The sequence below is a fragment of the Bos grunniens genome, chromosome 6 (genome assembly GCF_055505025.1).
Source record: "Bos grunniens cultivar Pamir isolate PY7600 chromosome 6, Bosgru_T2T1.0, whole genome shotgun sequence".
In the NCBI taxonomy this organism is placed as follows: domain Eukaryota; kingdom Metazoa; phylum Chordata; class Mammalia; order Artiodactyla; family Bovidae; genus Bos; species Bos grunniens.
Window position 1 is genome coordinate 25,595,700 of NC_141170.1, and position 19,371 is coordinate 25,615,070.

General features: G+C 44.6%; 1 long non-coding RNA gene across 3 annotated transcripts in view; it reads right to left on the reverse strand.

Annotated features, from left to right (window-relative positions):
- LOC147370423 (uncharacterized) overlaps positions 1 to 19,371 on the reverse strand; it is an 84,089-nt gene that overhangs the window by 25,397 nt on the left and 39,321 nt on the right. For 2 of the 3 annotated variants that reach the window (XR_015165264.1, XR_015165263.1), the window contains exon 2: positions 1,026 to 1,171. The exons of the other annotated variant lie outside the window; for it this stretch is intronic. This is a non-coding gene — a long non-coding RNA (uncharacterized LOC147370423). The remainder of the gene's footprint in view (positions 1 to 1,025; positions 1,172 to 19,371) is intronic. 3 annotated transcript variants of the gene reach the window in all.

The window sequence follows — 19,371 nt, forward strand, 5'->3', positions numbered from 1 at the left end:
TTAAGCAGCTTGGTCCACCCTCAGAGGGAGAAAAACTACTGGGTAACTCTTGTGAAGGTCATAGTTCCAAAGCACAGAAACTGAAACCCTTAGACCTCATCCTATGATAAGGGAATACTTCTCCCATTGTTACCCAACTAATCAAAGTTCTACTCAGAGTATTTTTACCCCATACATCATATCTTGCTATCACACACACAAAAACCGCAAGGTATAGCGAAAGACAAAATGATATAATATAAAAGATAATGTGTTTTTTCTTCTATCTATTATACCCCCCTTTTCTTCTGTCAATCCCCTGCAAGGCATGGTTTCCACCACATGGGTATTCCTCAGAACAAGCTTTCCAGAGAAAAATCTACTCATAATGGGCAACATGTGGGCACATTGGACCTCAAAGTAGAACAAAATCCTGAGAATTTCAGCAACAAAACCAAATCATTCTTAATTCTACAGCAACACTAAGATATGAGACAGTGTTGAAATCTTAAATTGAAAATGACTTCATTATTACAAGAAAAATGAAAATGACTTTCAAGAATAAGTTCAAAAGCTATAACATATACGCAGAATCCTGCTCCAACAAGCCCTTCCTTTGGAATATTCTACAGAACAATCTTCAGAGCAACCAAAATGACTCTGAGATGCCCATATTTAGACAACAGATGGTCTCCAACTCATTAATACTACAGTTACACATGTGTTCAGTGGAAACCACAGAATGAACCACTTTCCCTAGTCCCTGGAAGAAGAAAGTAATGAAGATATCCTGTAGTTGCTGAGTCAGTCAATTAACTGTACCATCTCCACAGAATGGATGAGGTCACAGTTCATTTACATAAACATCTGAACCTGACCCTGTTGAATCTACATACCCACACCACAGATATATGCCCATCCCTGTGATGACATGGAGAACCACTTTCTGAAGATACAAAGCCTTAAGAGGAGTGGCTTCCTAAGCAGACAGTGCAGATAAGACAAGCCCCAGACTAGCTGGGAGAGGCCTTTCAGAGATACTCAACCTCAAGTTGAACAGGGTCACGTAGACTCAGCACAGTTCAACACTGTATTTCCTGTCTTCGTCTGACTGTTGTCCAAGATCTTAGCGGTTTAGCCTCATGTCCACTGGGTATATGATGCAGCTGGTTTCAAATCAACATTTCAATATCTGCAAGACCATAACCAAATTATATTCTATTATTTGGTATTTTGGTTATGAATATAGTACTGTAGCTCTGGAACAAAAGACAGAAGAGCAGCTTTTCTCACCATTTTACCCTTTGATCCGCTAGGAGGGGAGGTGCTTTCTGTCCCCACAACTTCAGGCCCTGCAGGATTAGTGGTTCGGAACCCCCAAAGAGGAAGACTTCCACCAGGAGGTACAGAATGGGATCCAGAGACCTAAAGCCATAATTGGTCAGGCTACGGACCTCATGCCAGGAGGCAAGTAGACCAAAGGAATGGTAAATAAAGCAGAGGTCACTGACCCTGAACATCATGAATAAACCAGCTTCTGCTACACAAAGGGGGACTGTGTATAGACTCGTTGGGATTAAGTGGCTCTGTTAGTGAGACTGGTGACAAGTACACTTATGCAGGAACCATCATGTGATTAGACAAAGTAGCCAAGTGCTTGGATGCTCTGTGGATATGTAATATATGTGTCCTCATATGAACAAACAGAGGGACTGGCAGAGGATCAAGAGGGATATAAAATGTGTAGTTAAAGAGGGAGATGAGTATCGACTGCAGTCTAGGAACTCATCATGGCAGCTGTGGGAATAGGGACTTCTCACACTAATCACCTTGTTGTCAATTTCCTTGTACAGGCTGGTTCCTCAAGTCAAGAGAAGAGAAGTGCACTCAACATGGGGCACAAGTGGTTCCAAATAGAATAGTGGTTCCAAAAGTGAACCAAGTAGACTGAGCAGACACTCGCTCCTCCTGCTGAATTGCTCAGCCCACCCAGAGGAAGCCTACAGACACGTCCACATGCCAGTGTTCCCTGTGTGTCTGTTCTGCCACAGGTCAATGCTGTGCAGGGCAGGCCAAGAGTCCTGGAGCAAGTGGCCCAGCAAGAACCCTCAATCAGTGAGGAGAAGTAGGTGGCCTTCCCTTTCAGAGTCTGCTAGATCATTCCTCAGAATTGTTCCAGCAGAGGTGGCCCAAGTGACCCCCAGTGGTCATTCCACTCGTGTGTGTAGTGGTTGACCTGCCTTCCCTGATTTGCTTTCGTAACTCTGTGTTTCCTGGCATCACCTTCCAGGAATTGACTTGCACCCAAATACTCGTCTCTCCTGGTTGCTTTTTAGGAAACCTAACTAAGCAGAAGCGAATCTGAATTGATTGATGGTAATTAAATCAGGTTTTAACCCAAATGTGACTCAAATAATTGATATATTTATCTGGGACTCAAAGGTAGAGGTCATTTCAAAGGTAGAGGTCATTTGGCCATTTAGAAATCAAGGATGCTGTATTTTTCCTAGCCTAGTAGAAGAATCATAAGCATGCTAGGCCTGGCCTGTCTGCTTCTTGCCTGTCACATCCAAGTAATCAGTCTCATATGAGACTCACATGAGACTGATTACTTGGATATGCAGATGACACCACACTTATGGCAGAAAGTGAAGAGGAACTAAAAAGCCTCTTGATGAAAGTGAAAGAGGAGAGTGAAAAAGTTGGCTTAAAGCTCAACATTCAGAAAACAAAGATCATAGCATCTAGTCCCATTACTTCGTGGCAAATAGATGGGGAAACAGTGGAAACAGTGTCAGACTTTATTTTGGGGGGGCTCCAAAATCACTGCAGATGGTGATTGCAGCCATGAAATTAAAAGACGCTTACTCCTTGGAAGGAAAGTTATGACCAACCTAGGTAGCATATTGAAAAGCAAAGACATTACTTTGCCAACAAAAGTCCGTCTAGTCAAGGCTATGGTTTTCCCAGTGATCATGTATGGATGTGAGAGTTGGACTGTCAGGAAAGCTGAATGCCGAAGAATTGATGCTTTTGATCTGTGGTGTTGGAGAAGACTCTTGAGAGTCCCTTGGACTGCAAGGAGATCCAACCAGTCCATTCTAAAGGAGATCAATCCTGGGTGTTCATTGGAAGGACTGATGCTAAAGCTGAAACTCCAATACTTTGGCCACCTCATAGGAAGAGTTGACTCATTGGAAAAGACTCTGATGCTGGGAGGGATTGAGGGCAGGAGGAGAAGGGGGCAACAGAGGATGAGATGGCTGGATGGCATCACTGACTCAATGGACATGAGTCTGGGTGAACTCCGGGAGTTGGTGATGGACAGGGAGGCCTGGCGTGCTGCAATTCATGGGGTCGCAAAGAGTCGGACACAACTGAACGACTGAACTGAACTGATGTTCATTTAGGAGACAAGGGCAATTGGAACCCTGAAGATCAAAGAGATCAAACCTATGTAAGCAGAAAAATCACACAGAAACCAGAAAAACATGAATGCTTGGTTATACAAAGCTAAGAAGATGGTCAGGCTACAGAGGAAGAATTTCAGCACCTGTCCTTAAGTCCGAATGTTCTGTATGCAGATACAAGAATGAAAAGTAATAGATCTAATAGCACCTCAAATTACAGCCAGACATTTGAAGAGGTAGGAAATATAAGGAAATCTCAAGAAAAGCTCATAGGACAAAGGAAAGGAAGATCAAAGAAGGATCATGTCCTTCTTCCAAGAGTAGCCACAGACTCTGGTACACAGATCTGTCCTTTCAGTATCCATAGGAACCAAGCTTTGGATTTGATCTCTACTGCAACGGGAGTGCCTGGCATGTATCCCACAGGAAGTGTCTGCATAGCTAGTGGACCTCAGTGACTCCTTCATGAGCACCTGTTCTTTCCAGGTAGAGACTGCTTCCCATTCCCTTCTATGGTAGAAGAATGGCCCCCCAAGAGGTTTACATCCTAACTCCCCAAAGCCATGAACAGATTAGGAGACATGGAAAGAGAGAATTAAGGCTGCAGTTGGAATTAAGGTTGTTCATCAGCAGAGCACAGAACAGGAAGATTATCCCACATTATCCCAGCTGGAAGGTACAGAGTCCTAAAACTAGAAGAGGGAGGCAGATGAATCAGAGTAATGGAATTAAGTATGAGTATGAATCCCACACAGGATAAGTGAAAAAAATACAAGAAGGTAGGCAGCTAAATAGACCTAGAATTAAGAATCTAGACCAGCCATCACTGGTGTTAAAAACAGATGCGGCCAGGAGCCAAGGAACTCAAAGCCACTGTAGCTGGACAAATGAAGAAAATGGATTAATCTCCCATCTAAAACCTCCCAAAAGAATGCAGCCCTGCCTACTTATTCGTTTTAGCAAAGTGAAACTCTCCTCAGACTTACACACAAAATACTCTTTGTAGTTTGGTTCTACTTTGTGGAAATTGAAGTGTACGCATAGAACATCTAGAAGGAAAGAAAGAGGGTTTCTTCTAGATGAGAGAATTGGTTTGTCTGCAGAAAGAATAGGGGAAAACTACATGGTTTCCATCCCACACAGGATAAGTGAAAAAAATACAAGAAGGTAGGCAGCTAAATAGACCAAAGCAAGTGAATTGAGAGAAATGTGATACACTCATGTCTAGTAGTCCTAATATAAAAAAATATTACAAATAAAATGTTTAACGTAAAATGTCAAAGGCCTGGCATAGGTCATTTTTAAGTACCTATTAAGCACTTTAAAAGCACTCAATTTCCTTGTAGCAGAATAGTCTCATTTCAAATTGAAGGACAGAAAAGATTAGAGAATGATGCAGAGTACTGACTTGCTTTCAGGAATTCTTAAATGCCCTGGTAATAGGAATGCATGAGAAGTTACTAAAGAATTGGAAAGTGCACCTACATTTTCAACATTCCACTCAAATTCCTTCAAATACTCACCCAGATATACTAGAGATCAGGTACAGTCTCTCAGAGAAAAACACAAGGACACTCAAAGTTTCCACAATCATACCAGACACTACACTGCTATGGTAGTAAAACAGCTTTCTCAGAGAACACTTCCAGCAAAGATGAGGACCTAGTGTTCTTGAGGAGTCGGAGCGGCTTCCCTGAGGATAAGAATCTAGAAATGGCTAAGTAACCAAGAGCAGTGCAGTTTACAGCTCATTCACTGCACAGTGGATCATTCTCCCTATAGGAGTCTCCATCAAGTGCTTCTACTTTTGAAAATAGTTGTCTCTGCACAGAGATCAGATCTCCTCTCCAGATCTTCCCTTGGTAGAGAAAACCATCACTCCCCAATATTCCCTGCTAGGAAACCCAGGAGTTCAATCAATGAGTTTTCCCACAGTGGCTACACCCACGACCAAATTCTGCTGATTACACCTCCTACTCAGTGGGCCATCACTTCTGCGGGTGCTGCTAATGTTCTGCTGTGGTCCCTATGTGGGCACTGCATCTCTTCTTAATCTTTTCTGCTTGTTAGGTCCTTACTGTTTCTGTCCTTTATCATGCCCATTCTTGCATGAAGTGTTCCCTTGATATCTCCAATTTTCTTGAAGAGATCTCTAGTCTTTCCCCTACTGTTTTCCTCTATTTTTTTTTTTTTTTTTGCATTCTTCATTTAAGAAAGCCTTCTTATCCCTCCTTGCTATTCTCTGGAACTCTGCATTCAATCGGGTATATCGTCCCTTTTCTCCTTTGTCTTTTGCTTCTCTTCTTTCCTTAGCTGTTTGTAAAGTTTCTTCAGACAACCACTTTGCTTTCTTGCATTTCTTTTTCTTTGAGATGGTTTTGGTCACTGCCTCCTGTACAGTATTATGAGTTTCTATCCATAGTTTTTCAGGCACTCTACCAGCTCCAGTCCCTTGAATCTATTTGTCACCTCCATTGTATAATCATGAGGAATTTCATTTAGGTCATACCTGAATGGTTTAGTGGTTTTCCCTACTTTCTTCAGATTAAGCCTGAATTTTGTAATAAGAAGCACATGATCTGAGTCACAGTCAGCTCCAGGTCTTACTTATACTGATTGTATAGAGCTTTTCCATCTTTGGTGGCAAAGAATATAATCAATCTGATGTTGGTATTGACCATCTGGTGATGTTCATGTGTAGAGTCATCTCTTTGGTTGTTGGGAAATGGTGTTTGTTCTCTAGACAAACTTGTGTTAGCCTTTGCCCTGCTTCATTTTGTACTCCAAGGCCCAACTTACCAGTTATTCTGGCATCTCTTCTTGACTTCCTACTTTAGCATTCCAGTCCCCTATAATGAAAAGGACTTCTTTTTTGGGTGTTAGTTCTGGAAGGTCTTGTAGGTCTTCATAAAACCATTCAATTTCAGCTTCTTTGGCATTACTAGCTGGGACACAGACTCAGATTACTATGATATTGAATGGTTTGCCTTGGAAACTAACAGAGATCATTCTGTCGTTTTTGAGATTCCACCCAAGTACAGCACTTTGGACTCTTTTGTTGACTATAAGGGCTACTCCATTTCTTCTAAGGGATTCTTGCCCACAGTAGTAGATATAATGGTCATCTAAGTTAAATTCACCCATTCCAGTTCATTTTAGTTCACTGATTCCTAAAACGTTGATGTTCACTCTTGCCATCTCCTGTTTGACAATTTCCAATTTGCCTTGATTCATGGACCTAACATTCCAGGTTCCTATGCAAATTGTTCTTCACAGCATCAGACTTTACTTCCATCACCAGTCACATCCACAACTGGGTGTTGTTTTTGCTTTGGCTCAGTCTCTTCATTCTTTCTGTAATTATTTCTCCACTGATCTCTAGTAGTATATTGGGCACCAACTGACCTGGGGAGTTCTTCTTTCAGTGTCCTATCTTTTTGCCATTTCATACTGTATGCAGGTTTTCCTGTATTAGGGCTTCCCTGGTGGCTCAGACAGTAAAGCGTCTGCCTGCAATGCAGGAGACCTGAGTTCGATTCCTGGGTCAGGAAGATCCCCTGGAGAAGGAAATGGCAATCCACTCTAGCACTCTTGCCTGGAAAATCCCATGGACAGAGGAGCCTGATAGGCTAAAGTCCATGCGGTTGCAAAGAGTCTGACACGACTGAGCAACTTCACTTTCACTTTTCACTTTCACTGTATGCAGGTCAGGAAGCAATAGTTAGAACTGGACATGGAACAACAGACTGGTTCCAAATAGGACAAGGAGTATGTCAAGGCTGTATATTGTCACCATGCTTATCTAACATATATGCAGAGTACATCATGAGAAACGCTGGGCTGGATGAAGCACAAGCTAGAATCAAGATTGCGGGGTATTACTCAGCCATTAAAAAGAATTCATTTGAATCAGTTCTAATGAGATGGATGAAACTGGAGCCTATTATACAGAGTGAAGTAAGCCAGAAAGAAAACCATCAATACAGTATAATAACACATATATATGGAATTTAGAAAGATGGTAACAATAACCCTGTATACGAGACAGCAAAAGAGACACTGATGTATAGAACAGTCTTATGGACTCTGTGGGAGAGGGAGAGGGTGGGAAGATTTGGGAGAATGGCATTGAAACATGTATACTATCATGTATGAAACGAGTCGCCAGTCCAGGTTTGATGCACGATACTGGATGCTTGGGGCTGGTGCACTGGGACAACCCAGAGGGATGGTATGGGGAGGGAGGAGGGAGGAGAGTTCAGGATGGGGAACACATGTATACCTGTGGCGGATTCATTTCGATATTTGGCAAAACCAATACAATATTGTAAAGTTTAAAAAAAAAAGATTGCCGGGAGAAATATCAATAACCTCAGATATGCAGATGACACCACCCTTATGGCAGAAAGTGAAGAGGAACTCAAAAGCCTCTTGATGAAAGTGAAAGTGGAGAGTGAAAAAGTTGGCTTAAAGCTCAACATTCAGAAAACGAAGATCATGGCATCCGGTCCCATCACTTCATGGCAAATAGATGGGGAAACAGTGTCAGGCTTTATTTTTCTGGGCTCCAAAATCACTGCAGATGTTGACTTCAGCCATGAAATTAAAAGACGCTTACTCCTTGGAAGGAAAGTTATGACCAACCTAGATAGCATGTTCAAAAGCAGAGACATTACTTTGCCAACAAAGGTTCGTCTAGTCAAGGCTATGGTTTTTCCTGTGGTCATGTACGGATGTGAGAGTTGGACTGTGAAGAAGGCTGAGCACCAAAGAATTGATGCTTTTGAACTGTGATGTTGGAGAAGACTCTTGAGAGTCCCTTGGACTGCAAGGAGATCCAACCAGTCCATTCTGAAGGAGATTAGCCCTGGGATTTCTTTGGAAGGAATGATGCTGAAGCTGAAACTCCAGCACTTTGGCCACCTCATGTGAAGAGTTGACTCTGGAAAAGACTCTGATGCTGGGAGGGATTGGGGGCAGAGGAGAAGGGGACAACAGAGGATGAGATGGCTGGATGGCATCACTGATTTGATGGGCATGAGTCTGAGTGAACTCCGGGAGTTGTTGATAGACAGGGAGGCCTGGCGTGCTGCGATTCATGGGGTCACAGAGTCAGACACGACTGAGCGACTGAACTGAACTGAAAAAAAAAAAAAAAAATGAACTGAACTGAAGTACAATATCTAAGGACCAAATCATGGTTTTCTGTTGGCAAAAGTTGAAAGGTAAGTTCCTTTTTTTTTTTTTAACTGAAAAAAGAGAAACCTCTGTTAGCATCACTAGTAGTGGTTTGGTGAAGAGAGTTATGTTACACTTGGTAGGTGAATACTAACTCTAATACCAAAGCATCTTTGATCCACACTACACGTGCAGCAGCCTTGACAATGCATCTCTGGGTCTTCCTACTTAAGGGAGAGTAGTTGAGCCATAGCTCCAGCTGCCGCTCTATAAACCAGCTTCATGTAAAAGATACGGTGAATATATACTGATTTCTGGGCGGTGGGCAAAGGCCCAGCCATCTAATCAGGATCTGGGTGGAGAAGGACGGAAGATTAAACAAGATGCAGGGAAGGGCATGTGGACATTCAAAGTATGCAGATTTTCATATCCACTACAAAGTACCATCACAGAAGAGGCATACTATGACCAGACAGAGAAAATGTCTCTGCCTGTTGACATCAGCAAGCCTTCAATGGGCAAATGAATGCAGTGGTCATGATTGCAGACATGGGGGTACTTTAGCACTAAACAACAGAGCTAGACTTTCTCTAGAACATTCTGCCATTCCCTCTGAAAGTCAAACTGGTCAGGCAATGTTTGAGCTCTCAACGTGGCAGGATTTGTAAAGACTGCCAGCCTGTAACTTGGTAGCAAGCTAACTACTTCAACTACATGGAGGCCTTTCCATTAGAGAAAAGCCATATATGAAGCCACCCACGAATGGATTCCTAATCTTGATGTGGGTTAGTATTTCCTACCTGTAGAGCCTCAAGCAGTACCAGTCTCTGGGGGCTTCTGCAATGCTCCAGCCACAGGCACATACCCTATTAAAGAACACACCTTACCAGTTATCAGTTCAGAAAAAAGAAAGTACAGAATGGGCCCCTGATCATGGAGTTCATGGCCCTATCACAAAAGAGCACTCGGAAGAGACTACCCTTTAAGTAGAAAGTTGAAAAAACTTCAGAAAGCTTGGTAGATGCACTAACTTAGGTAACCTAAGTTGTAAGTTTAGGATTGTCCTTTAGGAAGCAGCCTTTACAGTAAAGAGCATTTATGTGCTCTTGTATCCCTACTAGAAAGGCCTTTAGGGTCCAGTAATCAGGAGGTAAAACCTTGACCTGTCTACTACCCCTCACTTCAAATGACATGAAGGGGCATTTCATGAGTCATTGTTGTTGGCAAAACTGACTGATCAAGAGGCTGGGTTACATTTACATGATGGGAGCAGTGAGTAATGTGTATTGAACAAGAGTGATCCACTTTTCAAGTGATCAGACTTCCTTTCCTTGTGTCACTGTAGCTCAGATGCAGTCAGCTGTTCAGGCTTGAAAAGGGTCTACTAGTGAGGATTCTGGAGAAGGCAATGGCACCCCACTCCAGTACTCTTGCTGGAAAATTCCATGGACGGAGGAGCTTGGTGGGCTGCAGTCCATGGGGTCACTAACTGTCGGACACGACTGAGCGACTTCACTTTCACTTTTCACTTTCATGTATTGGAGGAGGAAATGGCAACCACTCCAGTGTTCTTGCCTGGAGAGTCCCAGGGATGGGGTCACACAGAGTCAGCCACGACTGAAGTGACTTAGCAGCTTAGCAGTGAGGATTCATGCCCTACAGATGATACTTAGGGCCACACCACACCAATCTTCAGATGAGGTGAGAGCCAGAACTCTCTTCAGCAGAGAGTTTTGAGGAGAAAAGGGAGAAGAGGCCTATCAGTCGTGACCCAAGACCAAGTCCCCAGGGGGAGCTGTATTTCACCCCACCCATACCCTCTGAAAGGGAGGCCTTGGGAACCATGATGGGCTGCTCTGCGGCCCTGGTAGAGAAGGGTGAGCACAAGGGGGCCTCTGGTGACCATTGGAGCCACACCCCATGGGCTGTTTCCAACCAATGACCGAGTGCAACAGGGACCTGGGGAAGGTCCATCCCGTGGAGACCAGGGTCTCCTGAGGGCTCATTTCTGATCTCCCAGTTGCCATCGATGACGCCAAGGCACTCAGTATTGCAGCACAGTCTAGCTGACTTCCTATCCAACATCCCTTCCTTCTTACCTTCACAGCATTAGACCAGCATTAAGGTTATGCTGGTCTACTAATATTCCAGTTCCCTTTAAATTCCCACTGCAAACCTGTCCCTCAACACAAAAAAATTTCTCATCCCATCTTGGCATTTGCCTCTCAGAGAATGCAAACCCACAGTAGAATTCTTCAAACCTCACCAAAATCTTAAGCAGCATATACAGGACAAAGCTATATCTGAATATATTGTACCTGAAGATACCCAGTCACTGGGACAGTGACCACCCAGAGCAGGGGGGTGCAGGTGTAACTCCTGAATGACCTCATCACTGTGGATATTCATTTATCCCGTATTGATGGGATGCCTGAGATAAGGATACTCCTTTCCCAAAGTTCCTCGAGGATAAGGATTAGGAGACAGGGGAACAATTGGCCAAGTTTCCACCTCACTGTGCTTGGGTCCAGTCCTTTTGGGTTATTCTGTGCTTGTCTTCAGTTTTCACCAGGTGCCACTTCATTTTCCTATTGACCCACGTTAACTCGCAACCACCCCAGATGTAGCTGTCAACACGTGACAGCCATCAACATCCTCATTGTGCCTCAAAAAGAGGCAGACCGTGGACATCTGAAATTTAAGTGGCTAGAGGGACCCAGCCTGACCAGGGAGACTGGATCAGAGCTGTTCCTTTAGATGGAGGCTCACTGGATCCAGACTGACTGATAGCTAGGCAACTCTATAAGACCACAGCTAGCACAAACCCTGGTGTTAGTAACCATGACATCACTCAGCTCATCCTCTATTAGGCATCTGTTGTTTCTATTTGGGGGCTTCCCAGGTGGTCTAGTGGTAAAGAACCCTCCTGCCAATTTGAGAGACTTGAGACATGTGAGTTCGATCCCTGGATTGGTCGGGAAGATCCTCTGGAGGAGGACACGGCAACTCACTTTCTATTTTAAGATTTTTTTCTTCCTTGCCTCAAGTTTCATAATTTCTAGACAGAAGTCCCAGAATCAGGGATGACTTCCCAAGTTTGCTAGACTTGTATTAGTCAAGACACGCTGTCTTTATAAAAATAGCACCATTATTTGTAAACTCAGTTATAAGTAGGATAGCCCTATGGATATAGGCTTTTTAACACTGGTCTTGGACAAGACTTGCCAGCCTCCACTTGAGGGCCTTTTCATTTTCCCCCTGCCCCACTGTGAACTTACTCTGAAAAGCCTTTAACATACATTTCTACTACATATCCCAAGTTTCTTAAGTTGCAAGTCGGCTTTCATATTGTAAACAATGGAATAATCCAGTTTATTCTAATACCAACATCTTTGTGATGGTCCACTGAACTCTGTCACTTAGGATTATTTTGTTTGCAAGTGATAGAAAACCCCAACTATAGTTTCTTTGAGTCAGGAACATACTGGCTCACAAAATGAAGAGTCTAGGTGTTTTGTCCACTGAGGCTGGATCAAGACATCAGTTTTTCCAAGAACCAGACAACTTTCTTTCCTCATCACTTCTCAGCTCTCAGTGGTTTTTCATATTTACTCCTCAATGTCAACATGGGGGACCCATACAAGGCTCCAGCTCCCACCTTCTGGGAAGCCTCTCCCTTCCTAACAGCAAATGCTCTTTTTCATTTTCATTCAAATATATTTTCCAAAAGACCTTCTCAGAAAACAAAGTGCACCTTTCCAGCAATCTCTCTGGGTTGTAGGGGCTGATTAGACAGCATATCCCTCCCTGAGTTAGTCACTGAGGACATCATCTGTAGGAGGGAAATGGGACACTCTAAGAGTTGAAGCCAGTCAGACCCATGACTGAGACTCACTGGGACTGGAAGGAAACCAGGGAACAGATGGTTTCCTAAAACAAAGTCGGGGGTGTGTGACATAATGTGGCAATAATGTGGAAGAAGGATCTAGCATGTCTCCTCTCTAAAACTAGCTCACAATAGGATAGCTAGCCTTCTGAATTCACACCTGCTATCTCCCTGAGGAGATTCCCCTCTGAAAATCCCAGGTCTAGCTTTGACATTAACTATCATCCTTTGAGACCTGTTAACCTTCATGATCAAGGACAAGGACACAAAAAATCTTAACTACCTTTCGGTGTTGGTTTACCTACTCAAAGCCATGAGGTTCCATTTTGTGATCAATGTCTAAGATGATTTTGGATGGGGTTATCATACTGCAGCAATACCTCCTAAGGAAATTGTAGATAAACTACAGTAGTTACTGTCGGTTTGCTCATTCATACAGCCCCAAAGATGACCCAGTAATGAAATCTGCAATACATCTAAGGCAGAACAGTGACATTCAGCCGCTTGACCAATTTCAGAAAAGACTTGAGTTGAAACCTATGAGACAAGGAACTCAGGCATAAAGGTAACATAAAATTTCTCAGTTCCAACTACAGCTAGAACCATTAAAACAGCTTGACCCCATGGGATGGAGGCCATGTGAAGTTTCAAACCCTCCCTCAGAACTAAGGCTTTCAACTGTCTTTTGGGAACTCAGTGGTGGTCTAGGAGACTTAAGTTCCATGCCCAGTTCCAAAGTCTGCAGATCCAAGTCCAGCTCAAGAGGATCCCAGTAACAGGCATAAGGGCCCAGACAAGGCCTGGCGTATAGAATATCTCAGACAGTAGTAAAGATAACTTGAAACAGATACAGCTCACAGCCAAAGTTGCTTCCTCTGTACTCCCAACCTGCACTGGTCCCAAAGAATCTCCTCCGCACCCCTGAGGGCAGAGCCTCAACTTGCACTCAGGCCTCAGACCCTCTTGTCCACCATGAATAGGAACAAGGACTTCTCCCTAACCACGAGGCAGGGTCATGTCCCACATGTACCCATCACATGGGGATGCTGTCCAAGTTTCCCTAAGCTCCTTCAGGGAATGAGCTGCCTCATGTCCTGTAAGGTCATCACATGTTACACCCGACACGGCTGTACCTTCAGAGCAGGGCACCTTTGCGTCTCCCACAAAAGCTGGTCTTTGTCTCAGTCCCTGCCCAGAGAGAACGAGAGCACACAGTGCCACCAGGCTGTAACAGAAGCTATTCTGGGAGGAACCCTGCTGATATGCACAAATATTTTCAAAGAAAGTCATCTCTTTGACCTGTCTACTACCCATCACTCCAAATGACACAAAGGGGCATTTCATGAGTCCCTGTTGCAGGCAAACTATTGGCCAACTATTCCTTCTTTTGTTCTTCACATTTCTTTTATTTCAAGGTTTATTTTTTGCTGAGGAACACGGATCTCAAGACTTTTGATCATGGAACACAAGCAGTTAGTATATTGAAGATGGTGGAAAAAGAGATTCCCACATTCCAGGGCCACATGCATGGAGACTAGAGGTGGCCACTCAGTCCTAACAACCAGTAAGATACTGAGAAGGAAAAGAAAAAGACAGTCCTTCCTGGATGCTCACAAGAGGGGAAGGTCCAGGGCAGACTGCTGACCCCTAGGTTGGAGAGACACCCAGGTGAATATTGGGAGTTGCTACACTTGGGCTTTCTAGGTGGTGATCATGGTTAAGAACCCACCGGTCAATGCAGTAGATGTAAGAGATGCGGGTTCAGTCTCTGGATGGGGAAGATCCCCTGGAGGAGGGCATGGCCACCCACTCCAGTATTCTTGTCTGGAGAATCCCATGGACAGGGGAGCCTGGCGGGCTATAGTCCATGCAGTTGTAAAGAGTTGGATGTGACTGAAGCGACTGAGCAGACACGTGCAGGCACTGCCCTTGTACTGAGAAGCCACAGGGAGAACCCCAGGCACTGAAATACCCAGCTGCAGGGAGCCCCACAATCTCATGAGGTTTCCTTGCAGGACACTAAGTTCCCACAGCAACTGCCTGCAAAAAAAAAATCAGCTCTTGTGTCTGGCAGGGATAGGAGAAGTGGAACCAACTAAAGGAGGTCATAGCACTCTGTAAAGAATATAAGAGAGCTTAAGGCAGATGGTTCTATAATAGAGCCTGGACCTACTTTTGGCCAAAGGCAGAGAAAAAACATCTTCCATGTTAGTCCCGACTTCCTGGCTCTAAGAAGAACATATTGATCTTAGTCATTCTGTACAAGCTCCAGAAGTGACATTTGAGAGGAACGCATACCACTGTTGAAGTGTTCTCTAAAATGGTCCCCCAAATTGGAATCCTACAGATGTAGTTCTTCTGCAATAGTTTCTTGATTCCCTAACATGAAGTGGGTTAAGTACATGGCAGTTGCAACCTGCTCCCCTGCGAGTCTCCAAGTCCTACTGGGAATAGGATTGACTCTAGTTCCCACGTAGCTCCTTTCTGCCCTGCCAGCATCCAGTAATGAGCGCTCCGATTCCATAGTGGGGGCTCTGTAGGAAAGGCAGGGGCTCTGGGGAAGACACCTGAGCTGAGCACACCCCTGTGAAGAGCAGGCCAGAGACTATGGAGAATGCTCCTGTTCACAGAGTCGCTAGATATGGAGGACTTGGAAATGCACCCCCAGTTCTTCTTCAAAGAAGGGGTCTTCCAGCTGCTGAGCTGGATGGCAGCTGCCTCCAGTTCTCATCTCCCTCAGGGTTTGCTTCACCCCAAGGATGTGCCGTCCCCCTGACAGCCCACATCCAATCCCTGACTGCAGAGCCCAAATGACAGCCATTTCAGGCCACTGTGGGGCAACTCTAATGGGTCATATACATGTTGATGCCCCTCTGGGTCCAGTGTCAGTGAGGACCAACACAGCCAGTGTGAGTAGCGGGAGTTGAGTGTCCAGATCACCACATTCCTACAACTAGAATATTCAGTAATGGAAACTCTATACCTCTCTCTTCCATGAGACCTGAAATAATGTAGATGCGCTTTCTGCCCATGTAAACTTCATGGTGTCTATAAAACCACTCTCAACAAGTCAGAACTGGGCTGTACACTTAGACCAACACCCGAGCTCAATTAACTTAAGATATTTACCTCTCACTTCCAGACTTAGTAACATTTAGATTCTAACCTCCTAGGCTGTCAAAAAAAAAAAAAAAAAAAAAAAACCACGAGGATTTTACAGTATAAAAACTACTCTAACTCATATAGAGCACTGTACTAGCATTCTTAATTTTCCACCCTCTTGGGAAGAGCTAAAAAATTTATTCTGAATCAATAGAGACATCTCTTCCACAGAGATACTGCTAACAATCTGAATTCACCATGCATGTTTTGTTTTAATGATTAGCATACCATTCTAATGAAGAGTCACTGTGCAAACAAAATGCACCTGGAGGAGCCTGGGATGTGGGGGTGGGACCCGTGAGTTCAGCTGTACACAGCACAGCACTGGGTGGCGTGGAGCAGGAGCCTGGGATGCGGGGGTGGGTCCCAGTGAGTTCAGCTGTACACAGCACAGCACTGGGTGGCGTGGAGCAGGAGCCTGGGATGCGGGGGTGGGCCCCAGTGAGTTCAGCTGTACACAGCACAGCACTGGGTGGCGTGGAGCAGGAGCCTGGGATGCGGGGGTGGGACCCCAGTGAGTTCAGCTGTACACAGCACAGCACTGGGTGGCGCTGAGCTGCAGTCTTCTGTTTCCCATCACGGGCCCCACCTCATGCTCCCGTGGCTTAATTTGCTGTACTTTATCCACAATTTTCCCCACGTGAGAGAATTGAATGAGCTCTGCTGCTGCTGCTGCTGCTAAGTCGCTTTAGTCATGTCCGACTCTGTGCAACCCCATAGACAGCAGCCCACCAGGCTCCCCCATCCCTGGGATTCTCCAGGCAAGAACACTGGATTGGGTTGCCATTTCCTTCTCCAATGCATGAAAGTGAAAAGTGACAGTGAAGTCGCTCAGTCATGTCCGACCTCAGCGACCCCACGGACTGCAGCCCACCAGGCTCCTCCGTCCATGGGATTTTCCAGGCAAGAGTACTGGAGTGGGGTGCCACTGCCTTCTCCGAATGAGCTCTAGAGGATAAGAAAACTCCCATGTCTGTGGAAGTGTTATATTTAGTAAATATCTGAAAGGTAGATGTATAAAAGACATTTAGCCACACACTGAATTCCTTCTGATGCCACATTTTTTTCTATGTTTAAGAGGAAAAGTTGAGTGATGAAAGAGCGTTGGACTCTGTGGGAGACGGTGAGGGTGGGATGATTTGAGAGAATAGCATTGAAACATGTATATTACCGTATGTGAAACAGATCACCAGTCTAGGTTCAATGCATGAGGCAGGGCGCTCAGAGCCGGTGCACTGGGACAACCCTGAGGGATGGGATGGGGAAGGAGGTGGGAAGGGGGTTCAGGATGGGGGACATGTGTACACCTGTGGCTGATTCATGTCGATGTATGGCAAAAGCCACTACAATATTGTAAAGTAATTAGCCTCCAATTAAAATAAATAAAAAATTTTTGAAAAGGTGAAAGAGTTGGTTTTTTGAAAAGGAATCAGACTTCTCAAGCATGGGTGCTTTCGAAAATGTGACATCCTCTGCTACGGTGACACTATAGCCACTCGTCTAGGTGCATCCCATTGTTACCTAAGAGCTCGCTCCTCCTCCTCAAATCCTTGGCTCTGCTCTAGGCTTCAGAGGCTATGCCCACACTGAAGTGTTCTTTCTGTTAAAGAACTTCAGCTTTGCATTAGTACCCTGAGAGTCAGTTTCCTTTTAGCTTATGCTTCATTTTTTTCCCCTCCAAAACCACCTCCATCCATGGTTGTATAACCAGGATATCCTTTAGGGTTGAGGATTCCCAGCCTCTGGGATCTAATGCCTGATGATCTGAGGTGGAGCTGGTGTAATAATAGAAATAAAGTGCCCAATAAATACAATGTGCTTTAAAATAAATAAATAAATACAGTGTGCTTGAATCACCCCGAAACCACCCCCTGCCTTTCCCTCCATTAATGGAAAAATTGTCTTTCATGAAACTGGGCCCTGGTGTCAAAAAGGTCAGGGACCACTGCCTTAGGCCATCATAGTCAACCACACCCCGGAAAACCTCCAGAAAGGGGCCCAGCTGAGACTTTCAACTCAGCTGCTCAAGGAACACAGCTCTGCTGTGTGATCCAGTGCTGCCATCTCCTGGCCAAAACACTGAACTCAGTCCTAGGATGTTAATTCCACACTTGACCTTTGGGCTTCCCGGGATTCCCCAATCTGCTCTGCCAGCTAGCAGGGGAGAGGAACTCAGGTCCACCCACATCCCATGAGGCATAGAACATCTTACAGTAAATTAATAGCAGCTTGAACCCAGAAACCTCATTTTTTTTTTTATTCTTAAGTCATTTCCCTCACTGAGGAAGATGAGCGTTATATATTGATCCCCTGGTCAGAGGAGCCAAGTGAAGGGGTCAAGAGAAGTGCTTTCTGGCTTTGAGGTGTGGCCTTGCTAACAGGGACTTCCCTGGTGGCTCAGATGGTAAAGAATCTACCTATAATGCTGGAAAACCAGGTTCAATCTCTGGGTCAGGAAGATCCCCTGGAATGAGGAATAACTATCCATTCAAGTATTCTTGCCTAGAGAATCCCATGGACAGAGGACTCTGGTAGGGTATCGTCCATGGGGTCCCAAACAGTTGGATACAACTAAGCAACTGACACTTTTTCCTTCACCTAGAGTACAAGCTACATTCACGGTCCTTTGAAGGTAAAGTTGATTGCTGAATGATAACATATGGAAAACAGATACTTTGATGTAAAATCTGATACAAATACAGAGCATCTCTTATGGATCTGACTGCATAGGTGACTTCTGCTTCCTCCAAAGACAATGAAAGGCAGCATTTCATTACTACCTAGGATCAGAGGATCTTCTACCAGGTATCTATCTTAACCAAGGCTGAGTCTTTAACAGCCCACTACATATAAGTTCAGTTTGAAATGTAGGTACAAAGGACTTTAAAAAAAATTTTTTGCACCGCATCAGTAACATCAGGAATTTGCCATGCCATCATTGGACAAAAGTGGCTTAATGGCAGCACCCCCATGTATATCCAAGCGTCCATTGTAAATGAATGAGCCCAGGCTCCTCCAACTAGACTCATAGGCATACCTGTGATCTAGGATTCTTCCAGGGACCTAGAAGTTCTCAAGATGGTTTATAGCACACTAATTCAAGAGACTAGATAGGCAGGTATGTTGTATTTCTTCCAAGACCACACAAGTCTGCTTATACCTCTTATAGAAATCTACCCAGCCTTAGAAACCTCATCTCTCAGGAAATTTGGAATAACCAATTCTGAGCAGCAGGAGGCTGGGCTTCTTTTACATGATAGGAATAGGGAAGAATGTGTGTGGAAACACACAAGTTTGGGATCTCAATGAGATACTAAAGCTGTGATCCACTTGGGTATGTCCTTACACTTCTTGCCCCATCATACTTGACACGCTCAGTAGCCCGGACTTGAAAGGGTGTGAATAGCAAGGATTCAGGCCCCTTATGATGCTGATTCTGGTCACACCAGACTTTAGATGAGGTGATAGCCAGGAGTGACAAGAGTTTAGGCTGGAGAAGGAAGAAGACAAATATCAGTTGGGACTCAAGAACAAACCCCCCAAGGGGAACTGTATTTCATCCTCTGCAAGGGAGGCCTTGGGAACCATAATGGGCTGTTCTGTGGACCTGATAGAGAGGTAGATCTGTGAACACCAAGGTGGCCATTAAAGACCACGCCTGTTTCCAACCAATGACTAAGTGTAGCAGGGGCCTGGGGAAGGCCCATCCTTGGGAGACCTGGATCTCCTGAGGGGTCATGTCTGGTCTCTTAGCTG